This window comes from Lolium rigidum, chromosome 3, assembly GCF_022539505.1.
Source record: "Lolium rigidum isolate FL_2022 chromosome 3, APGP_CSIRO_Lrig_0.1, whole genome shotgun sequence".
NCBI classification, from domain to species: Eukaryota; Viridiplantae; Streptophyta; class Magnoliopsida; order Poales; family Poaceae; genus Lolium; species Lolium rigidum.
The window spans coordinates 156,969,495-156,975,494 of NC_061510.1; positions in this window are offsets into that span (position 1 = coordinate 156,969,495).

The following is a 6,000-nucleotide window of genomic DNA, read 5'->3' on the forward strand; positions in this document are numbered from 1 at the left end:
TGTCAAATATACTGAACAACCCAGAAGCTACGGGCCGTGTCTCCCTTTGGGGAATATAGCTTTCCCCTCGGGACATCACTTATGAGAAAAGAAAAGCGATAAAGTCGCAGATCTTACCAGACTTCGTTGCAGAGTGGACGGAGCTACAAAACACGGGACCTCCTGATTTATCGAGAACCTGGACCATGAACTTCGACGGGTCCAAGAGATTAGAAGGAGCGGGAGCAGGCGTGATATTGGTTTCACCTCAGGGCGACAAGTTAAAGTATGTGCTACGGATGACGTTTCCCAACGCATCTAACAATGAGGCAGAGTATGAAGCGCTGATACATGGGATGAAGATGGCGAAGGCCTGTGGTGCGACCCGGTTAAAAATATACGGCGACTCCCAGCTGGTGGCTCAACAAGTGATGAATCAATGCGACGCAGTCAATGATAACATGATAGCATATAAAGGGTTATACAATGAACTCGAGAAGCTTTTCGACGGATGCGAGGTAAATCATGTTAGCAGGCTCAGCAATGACGAAGCCGACATTCTGGCAAATATCGGGTTGCAGTGTCTAGCAATACCACCCGGAGTATTCTGGGAAGAGATAAGTGAAAGATCGACTAATGCAAGAAAACAGCCAAAGAAGAAAGAAAAGGTCGAGAAAGGCTCGGGGGCTTCGGCAGCCTTCGAGGCAGGCGCACCTAGAGATGAGGAAGAGTCTCACGAGGTAATGGTAGTAGAAGTACCGTGGATGCAAACTTATATTGCATATATTTCAAGGCAGCAAATACCAGACGATCCAGTGGAAGCAAGGCGAGTTATTCGACGATCGAAAGCTTTTACTGTGGTTAAGGGCGAGCTGTACAAGAAAAGTATATCGGGAGTCTTGCAGCGATGCGTCACAGCTGAAGAAGGTCGGGTGCTTTTAAAGGATGTGCACGAGGGAGTATGCGGAGACCATGCAAGCAGTCGAGTTATTGCGGCCAAGGTTTTTAGAGCAGGGTTTTATTGGCTAACAGCCATTGAGGATGCAAAGAACATAGTGCGTACCTGCGATGCGTGTCAAAGGTTTGCCGCAAAACCTCATTCTCCGGCAGCAGAACTGATGCCAATACCTTTGTCGTGGCCCTTTGCCCATTCGGGTCTTGATATGGTGGGAAAATTGCACAAGGCGTGGCCAGGAGGATACGAGTATATGCTTGTAGCTGTCGACAAGTTCACCAAGTGGGTTGAAGCAAAACCAATAAATTCGCCAGATGCAGCATTAGCGGTCAAATTCATCAAGAGCATCATTTTCCGGTTTGGAGTTCCTCATAGCATCGTCACAGACAGTGGTAGCAATTTCACATCAAAGGTATTCAAGGCTTACTGTGCAGAAGTAGGTATCAAGCTACATTTTGCGTCGGTTGCGCACCCGCAAACCAATGGTCAAGTCGAGAAAGCAAACGGCGTCATCTGCAACAGCATCAAGAAGCGCCTGTTAGGACCATTGGAAAAAGCTCGGCACACCTGGCCAGAGGAGTTACCTCGCGTGATATGGAGCATACGAACAACACCCGACACTGCAACACAGGAAACCCCGTTTTTTCTGGTTTATGGAGCTGAGGCGGTGCTGCCGATAGAAATACAACACAATTCTCCGAGAGTGGCAGAATTTGACGAAGAAACCTCAAGAAAGGCACTAGAAGATGATATGGACGCACTTGACGAAGCTCGAGACGAAGTATTGTCAAGAGTCGCCAAATATCAGCAAGACATGAAAAATTATCACAGTCGACGATCGCGGCCAAGATCTTTCCAGGTTGGCGACTTAGTTCTCCGGCTCACGCAAGACAGCCATGAAAAGCTCGAGTCGCCATGGCTAGGCCCTTACATCGTCACCGAAGTAATCGAGGGAGGAGCATATAGAATAAAGGACAAGAAGATAGGGGTTGCCGAGCCAAATCCCTGGAACGTGACGCAACTTAGGCGTTTCTACGCTTAAGTCAAGATATATATGTAAACATACAATGTACTGAAACGCCCGCGAGTTTTCAGACGTACTCTTTTCCTTTCAGGGCACCGAGTGGGGCTGGAAGGTTTTTAATGAGGCGGACTCGCGGTGCTGCAATATAATAAAGATATTGGAGATATACATCTTGTTTCTTCGACAGGCTCGGGGGCTCGTACCCGCAAATACAATATACACTCAATAAAAATTATTTGCCTCGGTTTAAAATACCTCGCAAACACAATAAAAATAAAGACACTAGCCACCAAGACGTTCGTGGGCTAGGGAAAAGAAAAATATATATCTTTGTCTTACAATATATATACAACAAGTTACAGGTTCTTTCGACAAGATAAGTTATCTACCGAAGAAGTAGACTTAGTCGCGACCTAACAGATCATCAATGTTTATTCTGTCTTCTTCGGCAGAGGCACCCAGAAAATCGGCATAATGGCCATCTGCAAAAAAGTCGGCATCCATTCGAAGAAGGTCATCAATTATTTCCTCAGCTACTGGTGTAACTACCGCATCGATTTTGTCGACACCCCTTCGACGTCGCCTCAGCTTGGTATGGACAGTTTCAACCACTTTGGTCATATCCAGTTTTGAGTGGCAGATCTGAAGCATAATAAGGGCAAATCTGGCACCGGCTACTAGTTGAGCTCTTACAAAACCATGGATTTTGTGCGAGTCCTTAAACTTGGTCATCAGCTCAGGAAGGGTCTTAGGCTGAACATTTCGAGGAAACATGGAGTTGTATACCATGGACAACGTTTTGGTACAAAATTCAAGGAACTCACGAACTTGGCAGGCGCGGTCTTGAAACCTGACGATTTGTCGGGTACGCTCAGGTGTAGCCCAAAAAAGGGAGCCATGGTCCAACGCTAGGTTAACAAGGAAATTTGATCTTGTGTCAACTCGTTGATCTTCGGCAGCGGCGTCCAAAAAGGGACCTATTTGACGACAGTACATCAGTTAGAGACAGAAAACAAGCAAACAAGAGAGAAAGTTTAAAGCTTGTGAAGTATACCTGCCATTTCCAGGCTTGCCTCAGTCATCAATTCAAGCATAAAATTCTCTCGGGAGGTAGCCTGCATAGTTTCAGCGACTGCAGCCTCTTTTGAAGCTATAGCTTCCTGAGCTTGCTGTTGTGCAATTTTCTCCCTCTCAGATGATCTTCGAGACTGCTCCATTATTACGAGTGCCTGTTTTTTCATCGATTGAAGCTCGTTGGCGAGTTCTTCCAAGTCATGTGTTGGACCCATACTCGAAGAATCCTCAATGAATTCATCATCGGCTAACATTTTTTCGAGTAAGAGGAAGCAGGCAAAGCATCGGAGGGACGAGGAGTTGAAGTATAGTTGTCAAATACCAACTGGAAAGAAAATTTTGACATCAATTATCATGCAAAATAAACTTCCATTGATTTTCAATATATTTACATGGTTCTTACAACAGGTTGGATCCTAGTGAACCAATCATACGTTGTCGCCAGACTACACCTATGGCGACAGGCGTCAAAAGAAAGAAAAAAGAGACAAAAGATAGACAGGGCGATCTACTTGACCTCCGGTTTGGCGGAACTGGAGGAAGGCGTTGGCTTGTACACGAGGAAGGCCAGGATCTTCTTGGAGTGGGGCTTTGCAGCCCTGATTAGAGATGGCCATTTGTCCTGCTTCAGCTTCGTGGCTTTGCCAACTTTTTCCCAGTCGACGTTTTGCTGGCTTTCGGCAACCAGTGCTATAGTGCCTTCCACGCCAATCTTCAAGTTTTCTTGGCGAAGAGCAAGCCCAAGATCTTCTTGGGGGACGAAGCTTTTGGCAAGGACAACAAAGGTGTTGAGTTCCTTTTTCTTCGGAAAGAAGTAAGGGAACAAGCGTGAAAACGCAGCCTAGGCGTCAAAGATGCTACGGCGCACCAGGTCCGCATGAATCTCAAGAAGAGACAACGCGTCGAGAAGACGGTCATTTTCAGGCTTTTCCAGCACAAAATCCTTATTCATTTTCCCTGCTAAAAACAAAAGTTCGGGTCCTCAACAAAAAGAAGGGGTGAAAAACCAGTGAAAAGAATGAAGGTAGGATTAGTGAACTTACTGACAAAACGCCGATTCAACGATTCAAGGCGGGAGGCGATGTTTCCTTCACGAGCGACATGCTGAGTGATTTTGTCACTTAGAGCAGTCTCTGCTTCGTGAAGCCTCTTTCGAAGATCTTCAATACAAGAGGCACCATTTTCAGCTTTCTCGCGAGCTTCTTCGCTCGCCTTGAGTTTGGTGGCAAGGTCTTCAGCCCGTTTATCCGCCGTAAGGAGAGCCACTGTTGAAAAGACACAGGACAGAAGTTAAAATTGCACAAGGACAAAAGGATGTTTTTGAGGAATAGAAAAGATAGATCATCTGACAATATACCTTTCAACCCATCAACAGTGTTGCGGTATCCAATAAATTGGGCGCCAAGGATAATGAAGGGTTTCATCAGAGGCTGCAGAAAAAGGAAAGGGAAAGAAAGGTTCAGAGTAGTGAAAAACTCGGCAGATAGAAAAACAAAAATAGTAGACTTACATCGTCCAAAGGTGGAGTCGCTGAACCTCCGGCAAAGTTCAATTCTTCGCCTAGCTCGACCCTCGCTCTTTTTGGCGAAGAGGCTCGGGGGCTAGTGGCGGGAGTCGACCTCGTAAGATCTGGATGAGGAGTCGAGGTTTCCTCCGCCGTGCGTTGTGTCTCCGACAAAGCTAAAGTATGAGACATGCTCATAGGAGCAGTCACATTAGCAGCGGCTTCTTCTTCTTCGTCGCCGCTGGGCACAAAATAGAATGATATTATTTGATATAAAATCAGGTTATTTAACACACCATGACTAAAAAGAGCGACAAGGCAACTTACGAGCTGACAAGAGCAGCTTCATAGGCGTTGAAGGGCTCTGCTTCTTCAACTGGAGAGTTGCTCAGCTTGGAGGTGCCAGAGCCTTCTGCGTCACCCCTTTTCCGTTTCTTCGGGGAAACAGCGGAAGGGATGGACTGTGTGGACTCCGAAGCCTCGGCTTCAACTTCTTTTTCAGAGGAAGCCGCGGGTTTGTGAGAAACCGCGAGTTCGCTCTCAGGATGAGAAGGAACCTGGGTGTCCTCGGTAATGACTGCGCGTTCTTCGACATCTCCATCTTCGGGAAGGGGAGGAAGAGACGATGCAGTCTTGTGGTTCTGAACAAGATAGGAATGTATCGACAGAAAATTGTATCAATTAATAGCAGTCGAAGAAATAGCAGTCAAATAAGTGAGGAACAAACAAGCAGACGATAAAAGATAGATTACCTGGGGGAGCCGTTGGTGCTGCTATACGGTGTCACGCGGCAAGATGATGGGACGGTGTCTTTCTTGCTGAGTGAAGAGATTTTTCGGACAAGTTTTTCTAAGTCCTTGACTGATAGATCTGTCGACAGGCGATCCACATCTTTGTCGCCAGCATACATCCAGAGGGGGTTTTTGCGAGCCTGCAGAGGCTGCACCCTAATCCTAAGGAAATATGTTGTAATCTGGATACCCGACAACTCTTGGCCACGAGTATTCTGGAGCTCGTGGATGCGTGTCATCAGCGCCTCTGTCGCCGACTTTTCTTTGTCGGTAGCTTCTGCATCCCAGGAGCGGCGGCGGAGGATTTTTTCGTTGCCGTTAAAAGGAGGAATGTTGTGTTCCAGCGAGTCGGCGCATTCCTCGCGAACATATAACCATCTTTTGCGCCACCCTTGGACTGAGTCGGGGAATTTGACGTCAAAATACTCGACATCAGGGCGGACGCAAATAACAACACCGCCTATGTTGTAGGCAATGTTGTGGGAGCCATTGCGGCGGAGGAAGAAGATGCGCTTCCACAGAGCCCAATTGGGATGGACTCCAAGGAAGCACTCGCAAAGAGTAATGAAAATAGAGACATGAACGATGGAATTGGGGGTAAGATGATGAAGCTGCAGCCCATACACAAACAGCAATCCACGAAGAAAATCATGGATGGGCGCAGAAAGGCCGC